This window comes from Podarcis filfolensis, assembly GCF_964270895.1.
Source record: "Podarcis filfolensis genome assembly, chromosome: 14".
NCBI classification, from domain to species: domain Eukaryota; kingdom Metazoa; phylum Chordata; class Lepidosauria; order Squamata; family Lacertidae; genus Podarcis; species Podarcis filfolensis.
The window spans coordinates 24,916,568-24,933,643 of NC_139616.1; the positions used below are offsets into that span (position 1 = coordinate 24,916,568).

At 45.3% G+C, this 17,076-nt stretch overlaps 2 protein-coding genes across 8 annotated transcripts in view; one reads left to right on the forward strand and one right to left on the reverse strand.

The window, feature by feature from the left end:
• MEGF11 (multiple EGF like domains 11) overlaps nt 1–14,292 on the reverse strand; it is a 331,350-nt gene extending 317,058 nt beyond the window's left edge. For 2 of the 7 annotated variants that reach the window (XM_083586293.1, XM_083586292.1), the window contains exon 1: nt 14,081–14,204. The gene's annotated coding sequence lies outside the window, so the exon portion shown is untranslated. Of the gene's footprint in view, nt 1–12,599; nt 12,743–14,080 lie in introns of those variants that run through there. The other 5 variants (XM_083586294.1, XM_083586295.1, XM_083586291.1 and 2 more) reach the window with 5 other exon arrangements.
• LOC310749660 (tigger transposable element-derived protein 1-like) overlaps nt 1–17,076 on the forward strand; it is a 462,962-nt gene that overhangs the window by 391,483 nt on the left and 54,403 nt on the right. The window lies entirely within an intron of this gene.

The window sequence follows — 17,076 nt, forward strand, 5'->3', positions numbered from 1 at the left end:
TCAGGGGTTTGGATTTGGCCCTGGGATCATTTAAGATGCAGGGGCCAGGAGACCTCAATAAGAGGGAATCCCTTGCTCCTTCTCTTGGGGCTTAGCAATAAAGTCCCTTTATACATCCTACTTACAGAAGCAAACTTTAATCCCCAAAATATATATTCCTAAATAAATTTGCCAAGACCCACCCTTCTGAGATACAGCAGAATTTCACACCCCATTAAGTTTTAGCAAGAGCTGAACGAACGGACCTCATCTTAGTGCTGGGTTTTTTATTAGTTTCTACTCCCTGCTTTCACAATAGCAAATCCCCCACACATAAGCACAATTATTATTACTCTTAATATTATTTTGCATCTTCTGAAAGCCTCAAATAGAGAAATTTGGGAAACTCAATTAACAAAAAGTTCCTCCTCTTCCAACACAGAGGAACCCGAGGCTCCATGGGCCAGGAGAATGCTATTTTCAAAACTCCATTTCCGATTAAGTGGAGTCACAATGTTCTATAGATGATCAGTTTCTGGGTTAAGTGAATGAGCATTTTACAAGCCAGCGTTTTAACTGCCTCTTGCAGCAAAGTCAGCCTTGATGGATAGGCACTCTGCAAGAATTATTCCGAAAAGCATCTACAAAAAAAAGAAGAAAAGAAAAAAAAGAAAGAAAAGGCTTGGTAACGTTCTTTGTTCAGGCAACATTGGTTTAAAAATACCTTCATCGCCAGAGTGCCTTGGATGGTCTTGCACAGGACAGAATGACAGTACAAAATCCAAACCAGCCTTCACCAACCTGGTGCCCTACAGACATTGTCCAAAACATCTGGAGGGCACCAAGCTTGCAGAGACTAAGCTCACAAGCAGTAAATCACCATATTTTTTGCTCTATAAGACGCATCAGACCATAAGACGCACCTAGTTTTTGGAGGAGGAAAAGAAGAAAAAAAATATTCTGAATCTCAGAAGCCAGAAAAAACAAGAGGGATCACTGCGCAGCGAAAGCAGCGATCCCTCTTTCTGTTCTGGCTTCTGGGATAGCTGCGCAGCCTGTATTCGCTCCATAAGACGCACACACATTTCCCCTTACTTTTTAGGAGGGAAAAGGTGAGTCTTATAGAGCAAAAAATACGGTATTCCCTCCCAATATCCATAATATCTTTCAAAAACAAAACCCTCTCCTGGCATCTTCAGTGAAGAATCTAAACTGAAAAGAAGAAGTCGCTTTCTTTCAGTCTGGAAAGGGCAAGAGGAGATTCTCTGTTGTGAAGGTACAAAATTCTCATACAAAAAAAGGTGAGCCCTCCCACTGACTCCCCCCCCCCCATTTTTCACACTCCAAGCCCTGAGTCCAGCGTTATGGAGTTTGGAGGGCAGAAAGCAGATCCAGGATTCTGCCAGTCTTTAGACACTTACGTACTCATTTCATTATTTCATGAAATTTGTATAGCGTTTGACTATTTTTTAAAAAAAGTAAACTTCATTTTGTAAGGGTGGATCCTGCACCACCACCGTTGCCCCACTAGAGAATTAAGGAGGCACAATTCTTTTCACTATCCTGTGAGTGACTGGCCTGGTGACCTCTCACGTTGAGGTCAGGCAAGCCCCAACCCCTGCAATTCAAGATGTACCACCTGTTCATCCAGGCTGTCCCCGACCCTTTTACTAATGGCTTCATTATTAATAATTAACATTAATTAATGGTAACATTATTAGCATTATTATAGGATGTAATATTAATACAAGCTCCTGGTGTGCTCGACAGCAGTGATGATTTCTCTGATTTTACTGATGGTTGGTTTTATGGGATATTTACGATTCGGATGTTCTGTGAGATGTGAAGCTGTGAGAAGCTGGAGGAGGAGGCGGCTTTGGAAATAAATGCCTGGTCCTGAAACACAGGAAAAGGGAGGAGACCTTGAGTGGGATATTGCTATGTTTTATTATAGTGCCAGGATGGAGTTCCTGGGGCTCTCCAGGTGTTGTTGGACTCCAAATCCCATCAGTCCCTGCCAGCAGGACCAGTGGCAAAGGATGATGGGAACTGTATTCCAGCAGCATTCGAAGGGCCACAGGTTCCCTGGTGTCATATCTGTCTGGTATTCCTTTTCATAAAACTAAAAGCAGTGTAGAAAACTTTTCTGTGCTGATGCCTGCTATGCCCAGGTTTTCAAAAGGTGCTGAGCTGTATTGGATCCCTTGCAGAATCAGGCTATTCCTTTTTCCTATCCCCCTCAAACCTTCCCTGCCAAAGGTCCATCTGACCTGGGAGGGGAAGGAAGAAAGAGAACACAGATTGGAGGAGAAAGAACATGAATACTTTGGTTAGTTTCCTTCCCATCTGGGGAGGGCGGGCAGAGAGAAAATGTAGATCTAATCACAGTTTTTGATCATCCTTATCTTCTACAAGTGGAGGGTACATGCAATTTAAAATTAATTGCCCACACATTTCTTAAAAGTGAGATATTTTACATCTCTTGCATTTTAAGATAAAGGCAATCAAAAGACTAATTAATGCTACATTTACTGCTACAATGCTACAGCATTGTCTTAATTTGACTACATGGTAAGCTAGCTGTAGCGAACAGATAAAAAAGCCCTTTCAATCCCAAGATGCAAACATATCCTGTTTTGACAGGCCGTCTTTGTCTGAGAGCATTGATAGTTTTGCCATTACTTGACACCAGACGTCAATGAGTCTATTTTCCTCTTAATGCACATGGACAGCTCCCTTAACGTGACTGGAAATTACGCCGAGACCTCATCCGAGAGTTTTTAGGAGCAAGTGATTAAGTGAAATGCCCTCTCTCTCTCTTTCTCCCCCACCCCGAAATACAACGGAAGATTCTCTGGGGAGCTGTAGACTTTCACAAACTCCAAGAGCTATAATACGGCATCCTTTGGCATTCTCTATATCAGGGGTCAGCAACCTTTTTCAGCCGTGGGCCAGTCCACCATCCCTCAGACCATGTGGTGGGCTGGACTATATTTTTTTGGGGGGGAGAGAATGAATTCCTATGCCCCACAAATAATCCAGAGATGCATTTTAAATAAAAGCACACACTCTACTCATGTAAAAACATGCTGATTCCCAGACCGTCCACGGGCCGGATTGAGAAGGCGATTGGGCCGCATCTGGCCCAAGGGCCTTAGGTTGCCTACCCCTGCTCTATATATTACCAGTGAACCCAGTTCTCCGAAAGGAGATCTTTAGGGGAATTCTAAGGTTTACAAAATTTCACACACACCGCTGCAAAACAAACAAACAAAAAAAAAACCAGTGCAAGGACGACTCAACATGCTTGGTGAGCAAGGAATGCTGACTGGCTGTTGGAGGAGGAGTGGAATGGAGTGTTCAGGAGAGGGTATGGCTGGCTGAGTAGAAGCCTGAACAGGAGTACTCCATGCTGACACCTTTTGCTGTGACTTCCATCTGTAGGCACCAAAAACCAAGTTCCTCAAAGCAATCCAAATATTTTTATTTCAGCAAACCACAGCCGTGGGCACTTTATTTAAGTCCAACTACAGATGCAATGAAATTAAAAAACAAAACAAAACCCAGCTTGCTATCCTTTTTTTTTATCCTTTCCATCTAGGATGGACACTGAGTCCTGTCTTGGCCAGTCAACCCCATGAACACAGGAAGCAAACTTATACAGAGTCAGACTGTTGACCCAGATAGGTCAGAGCCTACCCTGGCTGGCAATGGCTCTCAGGGTTCCAGACAGAGGATAGGCCCAGCCCTGCCTACAAACATGGGGGACTGAACCCAAGACATGCTGAGCAAACAAAAAACAAAGGATGTGCTGTGCCACAATGCCAAGGAAAGAGGTTGCCTCTACCTGCCTCGGCCACAGCAAGGGCCCCATCACCTGCTAAACCAGAGACCATTTCATGCCATTTCATGACAAAGATAAGCCCAAGCTGCCCACACTGTTTATTCTACACCCAGCAGAACTACAGACAGTCAATTGGACAAGCTTTACAAAATGTACATTTGTCTCACTTTTAGCTGCATGCTTAAAATGCATTTGGCAAAACGGCCAGGGGTACAACTGTTGCCAGCCCTACCAATAGGCAAAGTGAAGCGCTGCTTCAACGGCCAGCTTTTGTAGGCTGAACTGAGGGCCTGGCGAGTCCCTTGCCTCAGGTAGCAAAATGTCTTTGGCTGTACACAGTATACAGAAAATTCTAAAACACACCAGAATCTACGGAAATCTTGGGGCCGCCCCAGTCTCTCCTCATAGGACAAGGCAGAACTGGAGATGAAAAGCCATTCCCCTTTCTTCTGGATTCACAGCAAGGCAGAAGTTGAGTCAATCTCCTGCACCACACCTTGCAGAAGGAAGAGGCGCAGCAGAAAAGGCAGTGTGGTGTATGTTATGTACTGAAGTTCTCACCCTGGGCCAGCAGGGGGATACTGTAGATAGTTTTCACTCAGGTCCACATATGCAAATAAGGGATTGAAAGTGACGTTCAGTGATTGGATAGTTACAGAAAGTGGTTACTGTTGCGTTGTAGTGGAGCTCTATATAAGCAGGCTGGCTGAACCCTTCAGTTCAGTTCAGTTCTGGCCTGTGAATAAACCAGAGCTGTTTGAAGAATTGCTGTGTCGTCTGATATGTTCACCCACAACTTAACAGTGTAGTGGTTAGAGTGGTTAGGAGCTGGGAGACCAGAGCTCAAATCCCCACTCAGTCACTCAGTGGGTGACCTGGGCCAGTCACTGCCTCTCCATCTAACCTACCTCACAGGGTTGTTATGGGGATTAAGCGATGAGGGGGGAAACCATGTACACTCCCTTGAGCTCTTTGGAATAAATAATTCTTGAAAAAGGTGTCCAGGGTGCCAAATCAAGGCACATCCCATTTTTGTGTATAGGGTGTTTTCCTTGGCTGCCAGCATTTTTATGAAGGTTACCTCATATTTATTTCTGCTTCCTTCTCCCCACCACCACCAAAGGTAAGCTACTCCCAAAGTATAAACAATCCATTCCAACAACAAAGAATAATCCACCTTAAACTGATCAAGTTAATGGTCTTCAACCTTACTAAATAATTCACCTCCCACCTTCTTATCGCAATGACTTAAGATGAAAACCCCAAGTTATTAAATCATTAACCATCTCACTCTCCACGCTGTGACATCTTGTGTTTCTCCTCACAAGACCCCACAGGCTACTGGGGTGGGGGGTGGCAGGAGGGAAGAGAGATTAAATTTATGCTGCAAGTTTCATTTTCAGGCAAATTTCTACCTTTGACATGCAGTGCAAGCAATTCCGTCGAGATACGTTATTTGCAAACCATCACTTGTGAAATCCTATTTTCTAGACTCCCACTATCAGTGGGAGATTTTCCAGAATTATTGCATATATTCAGAGGAGGCTCACTAGGCTTAAGCTACAATGGGTCTGCTCTAAATATGAAGGATGCTGGATATCACCCGAGATTTCTTATCATTGTTTTAGCTGGATTTTTAAAGTTGGTAAGCCAACTACAGCACTTACGTCAAAGCATAAATTACATTCAAGTGGCACTTATCGGAGGACTCTGGAACAAACACAGGCAAATACATTTCGGGTTTAATACATTTTCTTTCATTTCATTTCTCTTCTTTGTTAATGTTTGGATGGTCTGTGAAGGATTTTTCTTGTACCTGATCTTAACAATTTGAACAATTTATTTTTTATTTAAAAAAACACCCACTGAGGCTCAACCGGGGAATGACAAGCCTAACACTATTTGAAATACCAATCAATTCCAGTGTGTAGCGCAGGCATGTCAAAAGTCCGTTTCGGGGATTTAATCCAGCCCCCGTAGCAGTATATGTTCTGGGGTAAAACCCTAAAAAAAGCCCAACAGCCTTGGGGTTAAATCCTTTAAAAAATCTGGCCGTCTTTGGAAAAAGTTTGGGCACCCCTGGTGTAGTGTGTTTGTCTATGTATATTTTGCTGCCTTTGTGCCCATATTATGCTCACATACCTTCGGCAACATTCTACCCCACTTCCAGGAATTTCACAAACACCAGGTATTTAACACAGAAATAACTGTCACACTTCATTCACCTGCTTTCTACAGGGCAACAACATGATCACCCAAATCCCCATCGTCCTGCTATTTTCCCTAAAATGATTCCTTTTCAAACCTCCATTTATTTATTTTTAATTTTTAGGGAAGAGTAGCACAATCTCCACAGGTGTAAAACCTCTTCACATTATCCTTTATCTTTTTTTCAAAAGGCAGGATTTTATATATGCAGCAAGTTGTCAGGTAGGTGAAGCTAGAATCACTGACAGGTCGTCACTATTAGCTTTTCGCTTGGTACCATTAAACAAAAACCCCACTCTTTTAATTAAAGTTAGAATGCTTTTTTGGCTATGCTTTTATTAACACATTTGTATAATAGCCCCCATAGGCTGTTTTTTAAAAATGATTTACTACTAGCTATCACCCTTTCTGGTGGCAGCAATTAATGTTTGTTTGTTTTTATCGGATCTACAGATTTTCCTAGAAACATGGTTCTTCTTCAGGCTTAAGTAACTCAGGATTGAACTCAGCCACTTCCAGGCTGCTGCTATTTTACAGATGAAATTTAGTGATGTATCAATGCATTTGGGTTGTACAATTAAAGTGAATGTGGTCCTCTTGCAAAACAATCCCACTTCCACACAAAAAAACCAACCAGTCTTCTTTCTGTAAGGAAAGTAATGGGGAAATGTACCAGAAAACGTGGAAGAAGAATTGCTTGACATGGTATAGTATAACCTTTGCGCAAACAATTCAGAATGAATGCTCCGTAAACATCAGGCATTGTTTAACCTCTGCACAAACTTTGTGAAAACAGGTTAAGTATGAATGCTAAAAAATGTGGCAAGTCATCAACATGTCATCAGTTATAGACAGCCTTGTCAGCCATAAACCTTTCAGTCTATCCTATTCTTAATTGCTTTAGAAAGACTCTGTATTCACTTTTTGCATGTGGCTTTTATTATATCATTTAATTTTAATATGCTGAGCAATTAAACAAAACAAATTTCTATTATTCTTTTCAAAGATGTCCCTAAAACTGTTTGACTTTTTGTACATAAAGCAATTGAGCAATAGTTCATAAAACATGTGATGTACAGTAGTGGGAAATGATGATATTTTATACTTTTAAAAAAGCTTGACTTAAGTTACCTTCAACTGATACAAAGAAGTGTTTTAAAAATGGCTGGAGTGTGAATTGTAACTTCCCTGTCCACATGTACCACCCAGTGGGATGAACAGAACACCTTTAAAAAATAAAAAAGGCAAAAACCCACAGCGTGGAAAGTCAACTGCAATTCCATGTGTACCTGACAGAAAAAGAGCAATGGCTGTGCCCCCACACCATCTTAGAAATAAATTTGGAATGTTTCTAGATCTCAAAGTCCAGCACAAAAGGGAAAGCCACCAGCACAGAACTAAGGAAAGACTAAAAGGTGCCTCTACTTCCATTTGAAAACAGCATGAAGAGAGTTTAGACCACGATGCAGATCCAAATAGATGTTCTGCTCTGGTACCTAGAAGGGGCCCATCTCAGTTTAGTCAACATTCTAGTGGAATCCCCAATGCCAATCACACCGAGATGGGCATAGCATCCTTTGGAAAGAAGCTCTTATCCTTGCATACCAGAGGTGTACTCAGGGATTGGCGACACCAGACCCCACCGGGAGCACAGGCCAGTGTGTATATGTGCAAAAACCACCTCTAGAACTATGGAATGTATGATGTGATTGCGACTGCTGTCGTCGTGAGATCAAACACAGAAGCTGCCCTTCCTTCTTGTACCATGGCACCAAGGCATGCAATTTTTATTTTTATTTTTTGCCCTTCCTTCATGCCTCAAGCTCACTCTGGATGCTTTAAGTACTTGGGTCACATAAAATGTACTTTTTCTTCGGGGGTAGGAATTGATACAGCTCCTTGCCAGGGGTGTAAGGAACCCTAGGTACACCTCTGAATTAGACCGCAGTGATGATTGCAGAACACAGGTGGAAAGGAGACTAGGGCAACTTTAACCAACCTGGTTCCCTCCCAAGGTTTTGGAAAGCCACTCCCATGGGGCTGACCAAAGCTGCAGTCCGAAGCATCTGGAGGGCACCAGGTTGGCAAATGACAGAAAGAGGGCTTTTGAATTCACACTGATAAGGAATGGCACATCCACTAGACCACCCACAGACTCAATGACCTTGACAAGGTCAGTGCCCTTTAGAGTTATCTGCCTTGGAAGCAGAGGATTTCACTTCCCCATCCCAGATTTCCATTCAAGATTAAGCACATGCCAACATTTCCTCTCTCCCTGACACCCCTGTCTTCTGCTAAAAGTATTAGTCAGTTACATTCCTACACCATCCATTCTCTATGGCACTCAGCATACAGCAACATGTTTAATCTCTGCAAATGAGATTGGGCCAGTCACCGTTTTTAGGAAGCTTCAGGAGATAACTAACTATAAAAAAGCATTTAAGGCTACCCTGCACTTCAGAGAGATTTCTGGCCACCCCAAAGCTGAGCACAACATGAGACCCTCTCGCACATACCCCAAATCCTCTGGCAAGTCAAGAAGCATTGGGAATGTAGGGGGACATCCTTCACACATCCATCAAACCATTGGTCAATCAAGCTCAGTACGGTCTACACTGACTGGCAGCAGCTCTCCAGGGCTTCAGACAAGAGCATTGTCTGTCCCCCGGTGCCGAGAAATACCAAGCGCTCTACCATCAAGTACAGCCCTACACCATCCTGGACCCCAAAATGAGAGGCCACAGCATGGTAGCAAGGAGAAGTTCAAAATTACCTGGGTGCAAGGTGCATTTTGCTACCGGAGCAGGTCCAACTGCAACTACGTGGAGATTTCTGGGCACCACACGGGCAACCACACTTTGAAAACCTCTGCCATAGTCCATAGTTAATTCCCTTTCCACTGTGTGTGCTTCTCCTCCTCGCATACTGGGATAAGTGAATAGTTAAGAGCAAGCTACAGTCAAGAAATGTAGTTGAGATCATAGTATTGTAGCGCAACTCCCTGGTGAATATACATTCTTTCATAGCGCAACTCTAGCCCAACTCCCCGGTGAATAGACATTCTTCCATGGCAACCGCAAACCTAGGTTTAAGGTGCCATTTGGCATCTAGCTTAAATATCTGAGTTTCTAACACCGGCAAGGAGGCTCTACGAACAGCAAATCTGAACTAAGGACACAGCTCCAAGGACTGTTCAAATTGCAGGCTGTGATTAATTCAGACACTTTAGCAGGAAAAGTTGCCCGTCACATGGCTGGAAGCTACTCAGACCTTATGCAGAGTCCTCTCTACAGGTGAGGAGCTTGTAGCTTTCTAGTTGTTGCTGGACTCTGCATTCAGAGCAGCGGTCAAGGCTGATGGGGAGATGAAGCTCATCAAACATGTGGAGAGCCACACATTTTCCTGTTCTGCACTCGCAGTATGAAACTGGGAAGGAGGGGGTGAAGAAACGGATACATGGGAGGGGCCTCGGCAAAGTCAACGCAGCCTAAATAGTAATAATCTAATTACAATGGAAAAGTGGTTTAATTCATTACATTTGATAGAGCTTTAAAATGCGGCAGATGTCTTAGTGTTCATCGGCCACGCCAGATAGCTTGCAACAAATTGACCTGAAAAACAGGAAGCAACTGAGAAACAAGTTTGTACTTCCACACCTGGAATTGCAAGGACCAGAGAGAAGCTGAGAAGAAGCTGGAGAGACTTCCAAGGCAACCAGGTTCCTCTAGCTGTGGCCCCAGCTAGCTCCTCCCCCTGCATGCAAGGATGCAATAACTTTCAAATTTAATCTGGATTTGATGGGAAGACTGTCTGCAAGAGGGTGCTCCAAAGTACAGTGGTACCTCAGGTTAAGTACTTAATTCGTTCTGGAGGTCTGTTCTTAACCTGAAACTGTTCTTAACCTGAAGCACCACTTTAGCTAATGGGGCCTCCCGCTGTCACTGCACCGCCGGAGCACGATTTCTGTTCTTATCCTGAAGCAAAGTTCTTAATCTGAGGCACTATTTCTGGGTTAGCAGAGTCTGTAACCTGAAGCGTATGTAACCCGAGGTACCACTGTACCTTTTGCATAAGGGGCTACCGAAAGCCTATGGTCAGGTCCACCACATGCCTCACATGCATGCAGAGAGGGCAGACTTCAGGCTTGCAGGACCAGCTTCTCTCTTTTTTATACCATAAAGTCCACCAGCCTGAGCCAGGTGCAAAATAGCAGCTCAAGCAGGGCAGACTTACAATAAGAATCCAGGCACAGGGTCTGCTCAGGAGTCCGTGATCAGCACCAGCAACCAAAAACGAACATTCTTCCATGTGAATTTCAGGAACTTTTTAGCTGATGCTATTGTTAGACAACTGGGAGTCAGAAATCTACTGCAGATCAACCAGAGATGTCCATCAACCTTCTGACCTACAGTACAAGACAACAGAAGGAAAAGTTTCCGGAGCGGGGGTGCCCATCATGCCTTAACCATCATAGTCCATGGCTGGCGTGGTGCAGTGAAGTTCTGGCTTGCCCACACTACAAGGAAGCCTGGAGGTACCTGCTCACTTTGTAATTCCACACTACAGTGGTACCTCGGGTTACATACGCTTCAGGTTACATACACTTCAGGTTACAGACTCCGCTAACCCAGAAATAGTGCTTCAGGTTAAGAACTTTGCTTCAGGATAAGAACAGAAATCGGGCTCTGGCGGCACGGTGGCAGCAGGAGGCCCCATTAGCTAAAGTGGTGCTTCAGGTTAAGAACAGTTTCAGGTTAAGAACGGACCTCCGAAACGAATTAAGTACTTAACCTGAGGTATCACTGTATTTAAAGCTCTGGTATTCTGGCCAAACACACACAGGGAAAGTGTACCCAACTCACAGCTTTCATCATACGAACTAGCCCAGCTATAAGAAGCAACTGAGCTATACAGGACTGCTACCATTTGAGAAGCCGCCCCAGAGATTTTGAGAGCTCTGAAGCCAGAAGTAGCAATTATGTAGGAATATTCAGCAAGCAGCCTTTCTCCCACACCCTTTTGCCTCCTCCTGACTTCTTCTTTTTTTCAAAGCAACCTAGGAGCACTCTAAATATTATATTTAAAAACAGCAGCTCAAGCCACAGCCAGACACTCATTTTGTAGCAGCAAAGGCATGGGAACAATTTCACACATTTAGATGAGAGGTTAGGAGGAGCTGTGCTCCTAACAGAGAACGGCAGTTTGTGCAAACGGCTTTTAAAAGCTCGATTCAGAATTCCATTAGGAACTGCCTAGTTTCAAGGAATCATAATTTTGCTGAGTAGCACATTTGCTTTAAGACATAGAACGATAATGGTCGCTTAAAGCACAATGAAGACAAATTTGTACAACAAGCCCATTTGGGCTTTGTGCATGTGGCTTTTGTTTTAGAAGTAGCTGAAAATGTCCCCGAGTGAAGCAGGTGGGTGTTCAGAAAAAGAAAAGAAAAACTATTATTTGCTTTCCACCTTTGTATCAGCAAAATCTCTTAAAACTTATTTAAATTTATAAAACAGCATTCAGCTATCTGATTTTCCCCGGGGCAATCAAAACCATCACATTCCATTCCATTCTGAAATATAGGGAGACAAAAATTGCCTCCTCCAATCTATTTGCAAAGTTAATCTCTGAATGTGAACAGAAGATGAGCAAACAACTTTCACAAAGCACCTTTGCGAAAAAGTTAGTAGGGAGTGCTTTTTTGGGGTGGGGAGGGGGTAAATGAAACTTGCATTTTGAAGTACAGCCTCTTATATCCAGGAGAGATGCAAGGAGGAAGAAAAACCTCAGAGGTACATAATAGACCCCACTTTCACCTGCCTACCACCAGAATCGTCTGCTCCATAAATTACTTATCCGTGCTAATATCCAACTACACAGCAGGTGAACGGCACTCAACATGCAACACATTCCTTCCAACTCAATACGACGAAGCTTCCGTCGATGCATTCGCTCCATTGATTTCTCCGCTAATATACACTTTTGATGGTGATACAGTCCCATAAGAAGACTTAAACATGCCCCATGCATAAGATCGCAAGCTTCATCTAACTAGCATCATCTAGTCACTGAAAGTAAAATACAGCTCCATATCCAGAGATGGGCAAATCAAGCCCGACTATCATACAACAGGGATTGAGTGCGGGTGGCGGGGGCAAAGGTTTGTGTGATCTTGAGTAGGCACTCTTATCTCCCCCCCCCCAAAGAAACAGCAAACCAACGAAAGCATACCATCTCCTTTGTGCCAAGAGGTTTCACTGCAAGGAATTAAGCCTCAAGTTAGCGCTCTTCCTGGGACATCTAGGGAAGTCCGTGGGAGTTCCGTCTACATTTGCGGGACTATCCTTGCTGGAAGCAAACCAAAGGCACAGACATGCAGGCTCAAGTGATTTCGCTGACCTAGTTCACTTCTAAGTGCAACTCTCCCCACTCTACCTCCAGCTTTGGGAACTGGGCTGGTGATCTTTTCCCCCTTCAAGAGTTCAGGATGCAAACAGCTGCCTTCCTACAGCTGTCAAAAGCAAAGGGGCAGCAGGGTGAAAAAAAGTTAAATCAAGAGTTTCCTTACATCTTTGGCTGGCTGCCTCGAGAAATCCTTTTGCATCATCCTCCACCACAGCTCCAGAGCAGACTTCAAGGAGAGCCTCGTTAAAGGGGGGGGGATCAGTTTCGAAATGGATCCCCTCTCTTGCTACGTCAACAGCCCTCCTCTCCCTCAAAACCGGCTTCGCTCTCTCTCAGCTGCCACCTCGCAAGTAACACGTTAATAGATTATTGCAATCAACTACTGCAAAAGGGAAGGGAAAAAACCACCCAAAGAGAGAGGCTATCGTTCCTCCCAGATATGAGCTATGCTCTGCAGGCTTGAAGAGGCAGCAGGCTGGGTTTGGACAGGCTCCAGCCAGCAAGCTCCAATTTGCCAAGACCCCCACCTCCTCCTCCCCTTTTCCATCAGTATTGCCACCCAATTCCCCCCTCCCCACCACAGGCCTGGCCCGCAATGTCCCTCCTACTCAGTCACCCCCAGGGAAACCCCATTCATCAAGCGCTAGGGCTGATTCGTGGAGTGAATGTGGAGCAGGGAAAAACTGCAGGGCTTTGGAGCATGTTGGAGTGGCGGAGGGGGGGTGTGAGAGATCAGAAGTTGATCTTTAACTAGCAGCAAGAATATTGTGAGATGCAAAGGGGGGTCGTTGAAACTGTTCTTTTGCATACAGGGAAAGACACAATTTTCTGGAAAGCTAAAACCCATCTCACACATATCCCCAAAGCTGGGTTTTTTTTGGGGGGGGGTCCTTGGGAGCAGACCTAGGACTGGGATGAATGGAATAGGGGAGCGGTCTTCTGGATGGGAGAAAAGAGGGGCTTCTCTCTCCCCCCCACACACACTTTGCATCCTTATGTTATGCTTAGGGTTGGGGGGTATGCCACAGGAGAAATAGCCAACTCCATCCTCGAATTCCTGGTAAACAGGATTACATTCCCGCACACGAAACGAAGACCCTAGTGCAGAAAACGTGCTGCCTAGTGAGAGGCGCTCGCCCTGCACCATCGACCGACGAGTTATCCTGTTGGCCACGTACGCTTCCAAAGAGAGAGGGGGGGGGCAAGGGAAAAGATTTTTGGCTTCTTGCTCGCGGTCAGTCACACAAACAGCTTGCAATAAAAGCAGCCCTCATAGGGGCTAGGAACTTGGAAACCAGTTGGGGGCGGGACTCGCTAACTCGGGTTAGGGTTAGTATTTCTCCACAAAGTATTTCTCCATATAACCCTATTGTCCCTGGGGTGAGGGGAGGGGGACGCAACGAAGGACCCACGGCCACCCCCCACACAGCCGTTGACATCCAGCAACTGCTCCACTCGCCCCTCAAACGCCGAGCGACCACCCGGAGGCAGCCATGGCGCCTAGCCTGCCCAGCGCACGCAGAGAGGAGGCGAGAGGAACGGAAGTCTGCATGCGCTCAGGAGCACGCTTGTTGTTCGCGTCCTCCTTCGCCGGGTGCCGGAGCGGAGCAGCAGCGACGCCAAGCCCGCCTCGGCGGCACCTACCTGAGGAGAAGAGAGCGTCTGCCTGGAGCGGAGGAGGCGGCCGGGAGAGAGGAGCCGCAGCCCGGGCTGGGACCGGCTCGCTGGCTCGCTGGCTGGCCGGGGCTCCGCGCTCCTTCCCGGCGGCTCTTTGGCTCTGTTGGGAAAGTTGCCGCGGCCGCACGAGCGCCTTAAACCCGCCTCTCAGCAAGACGGGGCGGCCCGGAGGGCGGAGACTCAGAGCCGGACCTCCCCTCCGCCCCGCCCCGCCCCCGCGGGAGGCGAGGGGACGCCAGGCTCCGGCGCCTCTGAGCAAGTGCAGAGCGCCTCTTTCTCCCAACCGGCCAGCAACCCCCACAGCAAAACCTTCTGGGATCGGCGGCGGGATATTCTTAGACGTTGGCTGGGTCCCCGCCTGCTGGCTGCTTCTCCGTTGGGAGTCGAGAAGAGAAAGCGGGGCGCCTCTGAGCATGTGCAGAGTGCATTTCCGGTCCCGCTGGGCAGTAACCTCGCAGCACAACCCTGATGATGATGCTAATGTAAACCTCTCGGGCAGGGCCTCAGAATGACGAGAGGTCCACTCTACCGACCGAGCAGAAACGCGGCCCATGTTTTTTTTTCCCGGGGTGTGTGTGTGTCAGCATCTTTCCTGCACGTGTCAAGGTTCACGTGGTAGCTAAATGCAGCTTGGATATGTATGAAGCCTCCTCGGAAAGGGGCAGTCTACCCCAGAATTTCAGGTACTGCTGGGGAAAGCGGGGCACCTGGCCGGCTCTGTTGGAAACGGGGCGAGGGGGTGCCGTCAGGGCAGGACTTTGGGGTCAGAAGTCCATGACCCCGTTCATCGGAACAAGCAGGACCCACACTATACACAGCAGGGCTAGGGGACCAAATTTTGGAGGAGGTAAAGCAATACGCATCCCCATCCAAACAGCCGCCTCCACCCCAGTAAGACTATATTGGGTTGTAGCCAACGCTTGGCCTACTCAAAGTAGACCAATTGAAATCAATGGGTATGCAGTCCTGACCAGTCTACTCGAAAGGAAGTCCTGTTGCATTCAACGAAGCTTATGCCCAGGTAAGCAGGGTTAGAATTGCACTTGCATCCATTCATTTCACTGGGTCTACTCTGAGTAGAAGTAATGTTGGATGCAGCCTTTACCCCTTGGATGCCTCTTCAGTCTGAACCAATACTGTTGCAGGTGCCACACAGCACTTTTTCTGCACTTGTAATGAACATTTTAGGGTGGCGGCAGCTACACTTTGGAACTCCCTGCCTATTAAGCAGGCACCTCCACTCATTCTTTCTGGGTCCTGCTGTAAGCAATTTTGTTTAGGCAAGCATGTTAAACCTATTTCATCTCTTGCTAGCTACTGTTGGTTTTTATCATCTTTTCGGTGTTTTTAAACACTTGCTTTTTAGTAGTTTTTAAAACAAGAATTTCAATGGTTTATTCCATATTTTTGTAAACTAGTAAGATCTTTTCTTGCAATCAAGCAGTATATAAATTTTGTTAAACAAACAAGCCCACCAGACTGTGTACATGTAATTCATTTAAAGCACATTTTTTACCCTAAAGAATCCAGGGAATTGTAGTTTTGTTCGGGGTGCAGGAAACTGTAACTGTGTGTATATATGTGTGTGTGTGTGTGTGTATTCAGCAAGGTCTGGCCCTAACCAGCACCCTGGATGGAGGGCTGCTTGGAAAGCCACCATATCTGCCAACTTTCAATTGCATGACAGACGAAAAGGCAGGATATTAATCTACTAAATAAATAGGATACAAATTCAGCAGTCAGCATTACCTGAATTTGCTATCAACCACTTGCGTCAAGACAAGAGCAGAGGATTATATGCACGTTTGCAGCTGCTGCTGGCTTCTGGTCCACTTTTCTATGAAAACCCATTTCCATAATCCCTTTGTCACTACAGAAAACTATTTCCCTGCCTTCCTCATCACGCAAGGTTGCAGCAACCTCTGCCACGTATCTGCCTAACACTGCAACTGCCCCGTACATTTCAGCACGGGGGTGGTGCATTCTCACATCAGTTTTATGCTCAGCACGCCGGTCTATTTTTAATTATTTTCTCCTTTTTTTTTTTTTTACAAACCTCTTATTAACTCACAACATTAATAATAAATTAGCAATTGTTGATTAAATTAGGGGATGATTGAACGCCATTGCATATTGATTGAAATTTAGCAATGGCTTTATTGAATAAATAAGAATAAACTTAATTGCTTTTTTATTATTTGCTTAAGAATATTAAAAACAAAGGAAGACCTACAGCAACAACAAACTCGTGATTTGTGTATTTCCGTCTTAAGTTACTTACATCCTGCCCTAGAAGAAGATGACCACCACCAAGGCAGGGAGGATGCTGTTTGTTTGTTTGTTTGTTTGTTTTTAATTATTTAAGTGTTTATATTATGCCTTTCCACTAAGAAAGAGATCCAATGATTTTGGCAAACAAAATCAGTTCCAAATAATAAAAACTCTTGAAATCATTTTTAAAAACCCCACCAAACCATAAAAGACCCATTAAAAATAAAGAAGCAGGGGATCAAACAAACACACAATGGCACTCATTAAAAGGCATATCAAAGAGTCAGCTACACACTGACTACACATCTTAGCCACACATCTTAGGAGAGCCATGATTCATCCAGCTCCATGATCAGGACATCAGCTTATTCATGCACAGGTCCCAGGTTCAATCCTCAGCATCTCCAAGTAGGACAGGGAAAGACTCTGGAGAGGTGCTGCCAGTCAATGCACAGCAGCCTTCGCCCACCTGTTGCCCTTCAGATGTGTTGAACTGCAACTCAGGTCATCCCTGACCATTCAAAATTCTGGCTGGGGCTGATAGGAGTTCAAAACATCCTGAGCTTCAACAACACTGAGCTACATGGACCACTGTTTGGCTTAGTAAAATGCAGCTTCTTATTTTACTACTTTGGGACCGTCAGAGGGAAGTCCTAGCTTGTGGAGGGAGGGAATTTGATTGCAGTGGTAAT